Source organism: Lonchura striata, chromosome Z (assembly GCF_046129695.1).
Source record: "Lonchura striata isolate bLonStr1 chromosome Z, bLonStr1.mat, whole genome shotgun sequence".
NCBI lineage: Eukaryota > Metazoa > Chordata > Aves > Passeriformes > Estrildidae > Lonchura > Lonchura striata.
In genome coordinates, this window is record NC_134642.1 from 84,259,442 (window position 1) to 84,274,281 (window position 14,840).

A 14,840-nucleotide genomic window follows, 5' to 3' on the forward strand; every position below is an offset into this window, starting at 1 on the left:
GATTTAATTTTGTAGAAGTAATTTTTCAATAGTGCAGATTTTTAAAAAATCAGCCTCAGTCATACCTAATAAGTTTTAGAGTGACCAGAAGAGGAATGCATTGAAAATACCCAAATAAAGTTTTAAGAATGTGACAGTGAAGGAACACTACAGGCATAATACACAGCACATGAAGACCTGAAGGCCAGGACAGAAATTTATTCTTTCCCAGAGCAGTAAGGGATGTACAGGTCAGATTTATGTGCTTGCTGAAGGAAGTTGTTTACTCCATGACTAAGCACCCCTTTCAAGTCCAATGAAATGATGAGAAAATATACTTTCTGCATTTTGATGCTCCTCTTTTCTTTCCTTTTTCCTTTCCTTTCTTATTTTCTTCCCCCCCCCCCCCGAGCTTTTTGAAGAGGTGAAGGTTAACCTTTGTATCTGGACTCGATTTAGTTTATTTTATACCTCAGTCTAGGATGGCTATCCTTCCCTAGGGATACTCATTCTAATCAGAAATGAGAGACATCATCCATTCTTGTTAGAAACTCATCCATCTCCATTAAAAGTGGGAAGATGCTGCTTAATTACTGTGTTTCACAAAGACCCTTTGGTGCAGATCAAGAGCTGTGATGCTAAAATGTTGAAGTTAATCATTCAAGTTTTTGGGACGCTGCAGATATTACATGGAATCCTCTCAAGCTTTTATTGAGTTATGGGATAATTTGGTGAAAAATGTCTCTAGTCTCATTGGCAGCAGAAAATTCCGCTGGGCTGAGGGATCAGGTGAGCAGCATGAAGTGTGGGAATGTGCTAGGTTATCCAGGCTGATGTGCATGGATATGGATATGGATATGGATATGGATATGGATATGGATATGGTGATTTCACCAGAGAGATACCTCACCTCAGGGGACTATGACAACAGGGAAAAATGAACCTGGGAATGGGCTGCAGTCAAGTGCTAGTCAATATTCCTCCTGCAGAAGTTCAGGGAGGTTTTTGCCTGGATCAAACCTTAAGAAGAGACCTTGAGAGTTTGAGTAATTTTTGAGCTTTTTAACCCAAATGAGCCAGTAGCAAGTGAATATCGCTTGTGTTAAATGTATTTCTGACAATATCAATGCAATCTGAGTTAAATCAAGGAAACAACAGAACAACAAAGCTTGTCCTCAATTGCACAAAGACGTGAAGTCTGCAGAATCCACCTCTTGCTGCTACCACTGAAGGTTTTTAGGGGAAAGAATTATGATTGCAGTCCTCTTGTTTCCTTTTGGACCAAGACAAAATGTTTATTTTCACAAATCTTTAATGAAAGTGAAGCAGTTGAAATAAATTCTGAGAAGATTTTTTTAAATGATGAAGCTAAAGCAGGTCAGTGCTTTTTAACAGTATTGTAATGACGGACACTCATATAGAAATTTGTTCAATACCCTCTTCTGTTTGGGCTGATTTGAGCCCTCATGCCCATTTGCCTGGAGAACATTCAGGATAAAAGGCATTTTAAAGTATAATTTTGTCATTTGAAGCCAATTCAGACTGAATGAAAAACTGAAAAGTCACTACAATAAGAACCTCTCTGCCCCTCCAATAAGTGCTCTAATCACCCAGTCTGTGAATTGCATCACTCTCTGTGCTCAGAGCCAAATAGAAATGGCAAAATTCTTCTGGAATCTGTAGGAATATGGTGCTTTATTCCTAACCTTTTTGCTGATTAAAACCAGTGAAAGTGCTAAGCGGCAACAGGGGCTTGTATGCTTGTATGAGCTTGATTGAAAATGGGGTGCAAGAGAGCACTGAGTGATTAAAATTATTCCATGTTTAAAAATCAGGTACCAAGAGTAGCCACAGTTCTGTTCAGAGCATCTTTCACAAAGTATGAAAAATTTTGATTAAATTTATTATCAATTAGGCAGTACTGTCTAGAAGGTAGATCCTCTACTCAAATAATTTGGTGATGGATAAAACCCATAGAAAGCCCATAGAAAACTGAATCTGCAGCAGTGATCCTCAAATTACTCTTTCTAGAGGTAACTGTCACCCCTTTTCCCCAAAAAAGAAAAGGAAAAATCCACTGTGCCTTGAGGTAGAAAATATAATCTCTCTGAATCAACAATCAGAAACTGGTTTTAGCCTTACATACCAACAAAAATCATAATGTGCTGCTGGAATAGTAGAAGAAACTGAAAAATGATAAAAAAAATGTAAATGGTTTCTCTGACAGAGGTACCAAAGAAATTGGTGAATTTTCTAGTGATGAAAAGCACCCTGTCAAGCAGATATTTTGTGTTGGTTTAGCCAGTGATAATGAAAACCTCCAGTTTGTCTGTGAATGAGTCACAGCTCTGAGGGAGATTTCTTGACAGCCAAAGACTTGACTGTTTGAGTTGTCAGCAGAGAGGATCCTTATTAAATTGACTAGATAGGTACACAGTGGTATTATTGTGAGACAAATCATGTCATACCTTGGGGACTGATGCCTAGTGGAGCTTCAGAGTAAGGAATTCCCCAAATCCAGAAGGAAATATGGGAGAAAGTCTTGCTACTGTAAAAAAAAATAAAAATCAGAAGTACTGCTTGATATCTACTCAACACTGACTTGTGATACAGAAAGACATTAAATATATTTCTAAAATTACTTTTCTTTTTTTTTTTTTCCCAGAAATATTTCTAGCCAAATAAACTATACTTTCTCATTTTGGTTCTTTGATAGATTATTGACCACTGGACTTTTACAATGATAAAATATTATGAGTGGCAAAATTTTAGGTGATTTAATGTATTTAGATATAGTAACCTTGTTTGAGCATTAATTTCTCCAGCATTGGCAGATAATAGACTTTTGCTCCCATATAATCTTCATTGCCAGACAATTTAAACTCCCCAGGAGCTATTTTTATTTTCGTAGTGTACAAGATAAATTACTACAATCAAACTAGCAGGAAACCAATTACATTATGCATATGTATGACAGCAGTTGAAAATATCCAAATAAACGCTTTAACTTTTCCTTTCATTTGGTAGTTAAAATTCTGGAAGTGGCAGAAGAGAAGGTTTTTACTGAATATCATACAAGTAAAATAAGTTTCAGTTTCAATCCTGTTTATGGAACTATTGATTTTTATTCTCTCTTTATTTTTACTTGTTTTACAGTTTTATGTAGTATTTGCAACACGGAAAGAACTCCAAAATTTAAGGGATTCCAACTTACATAGGTCCCAAATGCTGATGATGAGAAAGAAAGGAAAATTTGGAACTTGGCTGAAAACAATTGTTTAAATACCTGAGGAGAAGTCACAGATACCCTGATTTGCTCATTTTAATGGTTAGTGTTCATCTCTTTTTAATGTCTGTCTGGATGTGGGAGGAAAGGAAAGGCAGAAATAAAGAGGAAAAGATGGGCAGTTTTTGAGTTTGTGTTCTAGAATCAGTTCTCAACACCACTTTCCAGGCCTAAAAATTATGTTTTTTCTATGCTACTTTAATTTTCATCAGTTTCCTATATGGTTATAGTTCCTCTTTTATTAAAATGTTTGCTTGCCAAAAATTTCAGAAATAGTATGTTAGATAAACTATGAGGAAAAGCTTATTTTTGAATGAATGATGACTATTCAAGGCCTCTAGCTTTGATATGAAAATTTTCAAAATGAGAGGACAAAAATTTATGAAAAATGACATAATTTTCACACACAAAATGTTTTTATGCCTTATTCTTTTTTTAAATTCTAAAAATCCACATCTTATGGCAGCAAGCTTGACATCACAACTTTGCACTATATTGAGAGAATAATATATTCTCTTCTTTTAAATTTAGTATCTTTTAACTTTTTCTAAAGCCATATGCTACTAGCATTTATTATTTTGGGTACTGATCCACATGCATACTAAATACCTCATGCTGTGTAAATCATGCATGGTACAGTGCTGGCTATTGAGTAATTAATACAAAACTTATTTTCCTTCTCTTACTAGCGGAGTTCTATTATAAGTACATTGTGGCAAAAAACAAAATCCAAAATGTACTACTCCTTTTATGAAGAAACAGAGTTTTCTCACATTATTCTAAAATTATTTGCAGTACATCCTCATGGTGCTATGCCCCTTGGGCATACCCTCAAGACATGCTGAATTTAAAGCACTGGGTGATTGAAGAAATCCATGTGTCCAACAATGGGTATTATTTTTGGCCAGAGGTTTGGAAATAATTAAAACATATTCAACTTTTTATTTCTGTTAGGGCAATAAATGCTATCTTCTCAGCTGTTCCAGAGGCAGGTATCTATGGCCCTGTTTTCTTTGAGCTATCACAAATATAGTCTTTATATTATTTGATCACCTAGTCTAGGGACATTTTTTCTTTCTGAGTTAGGACTCTGAATGGAAATGAAGTTGTTCAGTTAAGTTTTTCTGTAGTTTTGTGGGGAGGTTTTTATTTGTTGTTGTTTTTTTTTTTTTTTTAAATTTGTGAGGTTTTTGTGTGTGTGAGTTATTTTTTTATTTGTTTGGGTTTGGTTTTGTTTTGTGTGTGTAGTTCTTTGTGGTTTGCTTTGCTTTGCTTTTTGTTATTTTTTATTTCTGTTACAGTGAAGTGTTTTTTGTTTGGTTTTTTTTTATTGTGAAGTGAAAAGCACAGTCCCTCCTATCATGTGTGCCTAACCTAGGAACATCTGGTAGTGATAGATGTACTGTTTATAACAACATCAAAACCATCAAGAAGTAAAGCAGGATGTTGTTAAAAGAAGCCACCACAATACAGTGAAAACCTCTGAAACTCTAGAATACTGGAAAAGGAGCTGGCTGCTGTTTAATATCTAGAGACTGGTGAGGTAGAAAAAGGAAAATACGTGAATGCTGAGTCCCTGTACTGAATGGTCTTTGTACATCTTGTGTTTCTCAGATTTCATAATTTCTGGCTGACTTCAGGTAAGAAAACATAAATTAACTGTTTACCATGAAAAATACAGCAGGTACATCCAATTTTGTGCTTTTTAAATGGTCCCAGACCACTGGTCATGAGACAAAGGGCTCAAGTGGAAGACAAATTGCTATAGGTGGTTTTCTTAGAGCAGCCTTCTACAGCCATGGGATCTGCAAAGGATGGGCTCTTCATGCTCAGGGGTTTTGCTGGTAAAGGAATCCTAAGTGAATAGTGTGAAAACTGGCAGGAAAAATGCAGAGGCAGAGGATAACTGTAACAAACTGATATTAGGAGAAATGTGCTCCATCAGAGCAGCAGGTTTGCCTAATCCTCCCCTCTTGATGCTCCCCTGCCATCACATCAGCCTTGTGCTTCACCAACCCTGATTGCTGTTCCTCTCTGGGAGCATCAATTGGCCACAGAAATCCTCAGCTGCAATTTATTCCCACACCAGAGTAAAAACAGATGCTGCAGGAGGAATGCTCCTTTAATCTTTGCAAATCAAGTAGGATGTTCATGCAACTCCACTCTAATCCTGTTTCTCAAGCCCTATAATGGGGAATTTGGACTGAGAGTACACAAACTTTAGAACTGAATTGCTGTGTGAGCCTTCCTCCAAAGTTCATGGACAGATACAGAGGGAATAAGGATTTCGCTGTTGTTTTTTTAAGTACTAAGGGGTTGTTTTTTCCTTTCCAGAAGTATTTTCCTGCCATGAAAGCCTATCTTTCATTGCTTTTAAAATTCAGAGATTTGTAAATTCATGTGTAAAAAATCCTGTCTATAGAGGAGTGCCTTAGGCAGGTAAGACATGGCACAGAAACTGTCCATACAGCAAAAAATGCAAAGAAGTCTGTGAAAGCAGGAAAAATGAATCCTGCATTACTAAAATATGCAGTGTTTCCCTTGTTTCCCCACAGGGCAATGCCATGTGCTGCCATTTGCATTTCCCCAACAGTGAAACCACAGCCATGTAAAATTAATGAGAGTGTACAGAGTGTGTTTAACAAATGCTGACACATGCCCTGTGGTGACTTGGCATCCAGCATTTTGCTTGGAATTGATAGAGATGTGCAGAGCTTACGGGGGCTAAAAAAAACAATGCACAGCATCTGTATAATAAATGAACATGTCCCCACAGTCCAGCAGGCACCGGACAGGTCTGGAGCTGTCACACACTGCAGGACACCCAGACCAGCTGGCAAAACCCGTATCCAAGATATGTCCCCTGTGGCTGGACCTGGTGAATCATGTTTCCTTTCCAATGGGACTGTTCAGTCCATTCTGAAAGCCTCTAAAACATTTTCTTCAACCTCTTTAGAGCTTCTCTTTGCTGTCAGGATTTTGGCAGAGAGCAAAGCACACGATTCTTGTTCAGTCACCTTGAGTACAACTCAGTTCACAACTCCCCACTCTGTAATCTCCTAGAGTTATTCATACCACTACCTTGACATTTTTATGTCCTCTATATAAAATATTTAATGAAATATTTAGTCTGACAAACCATTAAGGTGACACAAAGCATTAATGCTATTAATCTCAATTCTTACGTGTTCTGATGTGCTATTTTCAACAGTCAGATTCCCTCATGCTTTTGTATTTTTGCAAGTTATACCAACAACATTGTGCACAGGCCAATGTATTCTGTGATACTTAACTGGTTGTTGAAGTGAGGGAGATAAAGTTCCCCCTCTTTTTTTTTCCCCTCCAAATAGCATTTTTGTGGGGCATGTCTGGTAGATATAGAGCCCTAGGTCATGGCAGTAGCTGTGGGATAGGACCTTGAGCAACCTAGCCCAGTGAAAAGTGTCCCAGTCCATGGCAGGGGTGGCAAACAGAATGGTTTGGGCTGAAAGGGACCTTAAAACACATCCAGTGCCACCCCTGCCATGGCAGGGACATTTTCCACCATCCCAGGCTGCTCCAAGACCTGTCCAACCTTGGGCACTGCCAGGGATCCAGGGGCAGCCACAGCTGCTCTGGGTACCTGTGCCAGGGAATAATCCCTGATTTCCAATCTCCCATCCAGCCCTGCCCTTGTCCTTTCACTTCATTCCTTATAAAAACCTCTCTCCATCTTTCCTGCAGCCCCTTCTGGAAGGCCTCGTTGTGAGGTCACCACAAGGATTCTCTTCTCCAGGATGCACAAATCCAGTTCTTGGCCTTTCCTCACAGGAGAGGTGTTCTTGAAGCTGAATTGCTCATTAGCACAGTGGTTGATAATCCAGCTGCAGCTCTTTCAGCTCCACAGTAGGTTGCTAGCTCCATTAGCAGTTTTTTGCCTGGAAAAGGTGTGAACTGTGGATTGTGTGAGAGAAATCACTGAACTTTTATAATAAGACATGCTCTTCATTAGGTATTTTGCTCTGAGAAGAGAGTAAACCTCCAAAAGAAATTTCTTAAAATTGAGAGTCATAAGATAGCACAAAGATTGAAATACACACTTATAATAACAAAACAAGTACTTTTCAAAGGAACATTCCACCTCCTGAACTAAATGGAAAAAAATCTTGAAGTAAAAGCTGAACACTTTTCAGGTTGTGCTTACTAACAAAAGGACAAAGAAATGGCAAGGGAGCCTCTTAATGTGAAATAAATCCCTCAATTAGACAAACTATCACTCAGTAGATCACTTGATTCATAGGCAGTCCACAATATTACTATAATAATTAGAATTAAGTATGTGTTACAGATGAAAAGCACTGAATTAAAACATATGGCATCCTCTAATGATACAGTTTTTAGGGCAGGTATCTCAGACACCTGCATTTGGTATCTTGGACACCATTAGAGATACTGCAATAATACAGTATTCAGAGTTGATGTTTCACATCTGTTTTGATTTAGTGCTTAATGAAACTCTATATTTTAACTAGCTGGTAATCTTAGTCACTAATCGAATCAAAATAATTAACCATAGTCACAAAGCTTATAATGCAAAATATTTAGAACCACCTTTTTGTTTTTTTTATTGTTCAAATATAATCTACATCCAATTTTCTATTTCTATTGTGTAGATAAGACAATGAGAGTGTGTCAGGCTCTAAAGAGTTGTTTGGCCTGATATGTGATACTTTCTTCTGAGTACTTCTCTATTTATACTTCCAATTTACTTTTAAAAGAGCCACTTGCTAAACGTTTATCCAGTCTTTGCACAATTGAAAGAATTCAGAAGAAATGAATCCCTGGAAAAGTGCATGTTACTGTCTGTGCTATCCATTCCTTAGAAACCTTTCTCTCAAAGTCTTGCAAGACTGTTTTTCATGAACGCCTCAAGAATTTTTTCAGCACTTAAAGCATGCAAGGATTAAGAATTCAAATACTGTATTAATTATGAAAATCTATTCATACATGCTGGGCTAATCCTATTCACTCCCCTCACAAGCACGTACCACTTGAGAAGGTGAAGAATGAATAACACGTTTACAGCAAATGAATGCAAACTAGCTACATGATTATATTTTGGCTGCTTTCCATTGGGCAAATGTTTGCACAGTTACTTGGGCCTAACAAAGCAAAAATTCAGGAAGAGAATTTTGTGAGTCTCTGCAAAGAGCAGATGTCCAGTGGTGAAGAGGAATGAATGCTCCATTTAACTATTTTGCCTCTTTGCAGCACAAATTACTGTCAGATGAACAGAAAATGAACTTGTTGCAATGGGAAGATGTGAAACAAGTAACTTCTGATTGTTCTGCCTGTTCTTTCCTTTCATCAGGCCTGCAGTGATTTTCCTAAATTTGGTTGCATTTCCTGTACTCCCTTATACCTTTTACCTACACTGGAATTTTGTTGGGATAGCCACTGTTTGTTAATTCTCATTCTGTTTGGGAATGAAAGATCACTTTAGCCCATTTACAGCCTGGCAAAGACTGTCAGTTGAGGCCTTAATGATTGTCTAGAAACTGCAGATAAAAATTTATGAGGTCTGCTATTTTTGTGCTGCACAGAAAGTCACTGAAACAACTTTATGGTAAACTCAATTGTGAGCAAGACACTACTGCTTTTTATCCTTCTACAGCCAGGACAGTCAGTTGCTGGTGAAAGCCTTGTGACTATGTTGTTGTAATATATGTGTATTTTGACAATAGTTTCATTTGAGTGAAGATTGGAGCTGTTGAGTAACATTTCATATTTTTTCCCCTTAATCCATACTGCCACGTCCTTCAAACCATCAGCTCTCCCTGGAACTGGAGAGTTAGAAAATAGCAGAACAGAAAATAGACACACTGTCAAGGTGATTCAGGACCTCTTGCAGACTTTCCCACATTTTACTTTACATGGAATAGTTTGACCAAAATCAGTTTAACTGTTCAGAACACATGAAATTAGCAGGCTCAGAAATGTTGAAGAAAATTAGGAGTACAATTCTTGAAAATTCCTACAGAGTTTTGAACTTAAATCATCTTCCCAAATGAATAACAATTATTTCATTTCAGATTTATGTTTGGGGGGTTATTTGTCTGGATTTTTGTTGTTTGTTTGTTTGTTTATTGATTGGTTGGATTGGTTGTAGGATTTTTGGGTTTTGTTTCTCTCCCTGTCATGGCAGAAACTTCATTTTGGTGTTCAGTGATTATTAATGATAAAATATAGGGCTATAAAATCTAAGAGAATTTATGATTGAGAAGATTGATTCAAAAAATAGGCATGAAGAAATCTTATAAATATTTAATTACTATTTTTCATTGCAAATTTTACTGTCTTGTTTTCAAATAGAGCTAAGGGCTGATATGTTACATATAGATCTAGTCTTACATTAACCAACTTTTAGAAATCTATTTAAATGAAATATGCCTTCAAGGAGGAAATCAAACACACAAGATTGACTGCGAACTCCATAAAGTCATTACCCTTTATATTTTGTAAAGCACATTGATCTTTCATTATAATAATTTATTTTAAGTCCAATGAGAATAAAACCAAGTGTTTAATCATGTTTGATTTCTTAAGAAAGAGGGTAAAGAGGTGAACAAGGGTCAGTTTCAGAGTGTCTTTTACTCATCTAATCACACAGACGGTTACAGTACTACCCCCTGCCTCTGTCAAAGGCATCATTATTTCAGAAGAAGAAATATACTGTTCAAATCACACTGAAAAACATCAGTTTTGTCATGGAATCTGGATCAGTCAGGTCACTCAAACATGGGGAGAAGTGCCTTTAGCTTTCCCAGCACTGCTTGAGTTGCTCATCCTACAAAACACACGCCCACAAACACTGCCCTCTGCATTAATCACAATTAACATCCTTAACACAAGGTCAGGACAGGGCTTGGAGCAACCTGGGATGGTGGAAAATGTCCCTGCCCATGGCAGAGGGTGGCCCTGGATGGGCTTTAAGGTCCCTCCCAGCCCAAACCAGTCTGATTCTGGGATTCTGAGTGTGTCTGGTTATGGCTGGAGTATCAGGACTTTCCAGTGCAGTGTTTTGAGGGATTAGTGAATGTGTGGTAGGTAAATGAAGGTGACGCTGGGAAATGTTGATATTTTTAACAGCTTGAGAAGTTACCTTTCCCTCGTCTTTTTTTCAGGTTTGATCAAAGCACATCTGACATATTTGTGAGGAGATTTTGTCACACAGGCAAAGAGGTATTCTGAGTGAGGAGAACAATGAACAGCAATGGAGAGAAACACAGAACACAAATTTTTGTTAGTGTGATGGCAAGAGAAGTTTGATTTGGAGGATTTGATTGCTTATTAGTCATATACAAAGAGGCAGCACTTTTAGCACTTTTAGATGCCCCTGTGGGGCATTCTGCTCTAACCAGACATATTTAATTTTCTGCAAAAGAAATTAAGGAAGAGAGTTCTGTGGAAGGGACAAAGAAAATAGAGACCAGATCACAAGAGATATATCTGTGGTGTGGATTTAGAAAATGAGACACCAACATGTGCAATTTACCTCTAAACTGTTACATCTTCATCCTGTCTTGGTTGTGCAGATGTGCTAAACATTTGAAACTGGAGGACCAGTCCATTTTTATGTTTCACTCGTTGACATGATGGGTTTTATAAGGTAGGAATGTCCCAGAACCCTTCACAGACTGACACTGCATTACAGGCTGCTTTGGCACATGTCATAATTTCAGATACAAGTCTTGAAATGGAGGAAAATTGACATTTGGAAAAGAGTTTGCTTCTAAAGAGAGGTATTAGCAGAAAAATGAAAGATAGGTTTTATTAAAAAAATAGAAGACTTCTCATATTGTGAGATATTTTTGTTGTTGAAGGTATAATTTAGCAAAACAGAAACCTTTCATGAGAAAGTGCTTGTTTCAGTTAACTTGTCAGGAAATGCTTTGGGAAACAGTGATTTTTATAATATCAGGTGCCTTCTAACAGTGAAGATTTTGATTCTGTTATCTGAAACAGAATTTAAGTGCACAATACTCAGAAATTTAATGAGAAGTGAAACTGTAATCTTCACAAGACCCCTTGACATTAAACAGGATTATTTTGATGTCAGGAGATCATTCTGAGTGATTCAAACTGAAAAGACACTTATTTTATCAGTTCTGAAAATTTTCTCTGAACTATTGGTCATGAGAGGAAAAAGCAATCTCCTGCTCAGTGTCAGCATAACACCTACTTCAGAAATTGTGGTGCTGGAACAACTTGTCTGATGCAGAGAATTAAGCATTTCAGTGTTCTCGAGCGAGAGATGTCTCTGTTGCCTAATGGCCCAGTGAATTTGGTAATGATTTCAAAAGAATAAACTCATGTTTCTCTATTTTATGTCATTACAGAGAAACTGGGAATCATCAGAATACAAAAAGGTCACTGGGCTTCAACTGCATATCATTTTGTAAGATGGTTTTTCCTGACTTTTTTTACTCCCACCTTTTGTTTCCTGTCAAGTAAGAGAATCATTAAAAAGACCAAAGTTATTCATTCAAACTCAGTCTCAGCACAGCTCCCTGAATAAAACTTAAACCCTCATGTATTTCACTTACAATTTATTTTACATAATTAGGAGATGATTACCTTTAATACAGAGTTTTAAAAAATACCCCACACATTTGATCGATAATAATTTAAAACACCTTTAATTTGAATTACAAATGAGATAATTGTGGAAAAGTGGCTGAGGATCACATAGCTTATAAATTTTTAAACAGCCTCGATTTTCAAAGTTGTAGACAGTTTATTTTAAATTAAAATGATCTTTATGTCAATCTATATGGACAGCAATGCTGCTGTTGTCTTTGTAAATAAAATAGTTGCCATTAAGGTATGTGTGACTCCCTATGTCTACTGTATTTTCTTACACAGGAATTGGACAGCATAGTGCATGTGGAAAAATGAGTAGTGGCATGGAATAACTGAAAAAAGGATGAAAGCAATATAGAATTGCAACTTTCATTTTTGATATCTCATTATAACTTTCATTTTTAGAAGCATGCATAATTCACTTTGTAGCTGCACATCTGTAGATTGCTAAATAATGCAATTTCATAATTGCACACTGTGTACATAGGAGAGGAATTAGCAGAGTAGCTGCAGTGAGGTAACTGCTACTTTTGCATTCACCAAATTTTATTCCACCATTCCAGGTGTATGTCTGGTCCAGGGGAAGGACCTTTCCCTTCAGATTCTGAATTTGTGTCTGGTTCAAGTTGTGAGAGCTCAAAAGTTTCTTTCAGACAGCTGTTTTGTAGCCAGAAAACAATATCATGGTCTAATCTTCTTTAGATATATGGCCATCTGAAAAACAAAACAGAAATTATCATCTCAACTAGCCGCTGCAGCACCTCTTTCCAGCAACTGAACAGAATAATTATTTCATCTTGATGATCAAGTTTTCATAGAATTCTGATCTTTCACTCCTGGCTTTTCTGGGTTTGATCCCTAGTGGTAGTTGGTTGCTATGTGTCTGTGTGGATGAAAGGTTCAGTCAAATAAAATTCCAGGCATTTCTCTTTATGAATACTGGTAGTGCTCTCCATGAAGAAAATGTCTGTGGTTTCCCAGCTAGAGATAAGAGTATTTAGCCCATAATTTCACTGAGAATTAAACAGATGTGCACATTGTGGACTGACTACTGCAAATTGCTATCCATCCTCCACACTGAGCTCTTCCAGCTTCCTTGGAAGGCAGTGACAGACAAGGGTCATGGGCAGCTACAGGACAGTGCCCTTTGCTTTCTAGCAAGTTAACTTCACAGAGACACTGCTTCCTTTTCTTCTGGGCTGGCTGCTGAGCTGTACCCCTGTTATCTGCTCAAAAAGAATTGAAAATATGAGCAAAAACATGCCTATCATGTCTTTCAATTTATATGGAGTAAGGAATCAAAGGAAGCTAAAACCTCTCAAAGCACCAGCTGTAACACAGTCCAACTGCTATTGAGTCTGAGCAACTTGGTTATTTGAATGCTGTTAAATTATTAAACATTCTTTCTCATGTCTGTTTTCCCTCTTAGTGTTTCTAATTAAATTCTACAGAACACAGATATCTTATGTATGATTTGTTCTATCAGGGGCAAGCACAGATGAATGCAAAAAACCTGGAAACTTGTTGGATTGGTGAGTAATCCCTTATTAGCGTGAGCTGCATCATCCCTTCTTTAACAGCTTGAACAAGATAAAACCATTGTTGTTCTGCCTTTGAATGCACCAAGCTCCTTGTTGCCTCATGTCCTGGTTCTGTGGTAAGCCTCAGAGGGTGAAGGGAAGGGTGAGAACCTTTTATGTGAAAATTTTCCAAGCCAAATTACTGTAGAATGGAACACGAGTGTGAACTGAGGGTGCTTCATCTCTTCTGACAACGTGGCCACTGCTACTGGTTGTGGAAGCATCTGAAAAGTTTTATTTATTTTAGTTTTAATCACACTTCTGTAAGGACAGGTGGTACTCCTCGGCCATAAGTTATGGGCTGGCAATATGTCCTGTTGATGCTTTATAGGAGGAAATTGGTCTTGAGTCTCATTAATATGGTCTTTCCTTCTGGGAACATTGAAAACTGACAAGAAAAGAAACAAAGGCCAAATAGATCTGACACTTCATTCCTCTAAAGAGTAACTTTTTAAAAAAGTTGAATCATGAATCATACCCACAATCATTAGGGTATCTTTTAGTAATGCAGATCATGGTCTGTTTATGACTTTCACTCAGAATATGTACTGGGAAGGCCAAATCTTGTCTGTCCTGACTCAATTCTCAACATAGCCTCTGTTCTTGTGATCTCATGTAGCTGATCCTACTAAAAAAAAGTGATAAAAAAATTATACCTGTGGCTGTAGGAAAACAAGTTGCGAAAATGGGCATTTTCCAGAATTCATTATGTTCATGCTCAGGGAGATGTAGCAAATAGAAATAAAAGAAAGTTTCCATCAGATGCAATGACTGAAATGAATTTGTCAGGTCAGGACTTCAATGGGTCCACATTCTTGTTCTTTGGCTCTTGTTTTCATATTTGTCCCATTCTGAGATTTTAAAGGTAAAAGGAAGGAAGCTGTACATGAAAGCTGCCATGCAATGGTGGCATCCTGTCTGTATTTTGCTATTCCTAAATAATGTTAGTTCACTGTAGCCAATATTTCTGCATTCATCAAATTAGTATCAATTGTGTTTCAATAAAGAGCAAATCAGGAAATCTTGGCAAGTTCTTGCATTGCTGACAATCAGTTTGAAACTGCTCAACAGCAGCAGTTTTATTGCTTTTATTGAAATTAATTGAATCTTGAAACTTTAACCAGTTTCTGAGTTACGCTTTTGATGACATGAGTGTGAAATTGACATTTTTTCTCAAAATAAAAATAGTAGAAGCCAAACCATAGTAATTTATAAATAGCAGGTATTTCTCAGTGCATTCAGCAGAAGCCCTGAAGTCTGTAAAGATCTGACAATGTCCTTTCCATTTCTTCCCAGCTCTGATGCAGCTCCATGGTTCTTCAAAGGAAAGGAGGTGGCTGGTGCTGCTTTATGAATCCTCCAGTCTTGGTGTA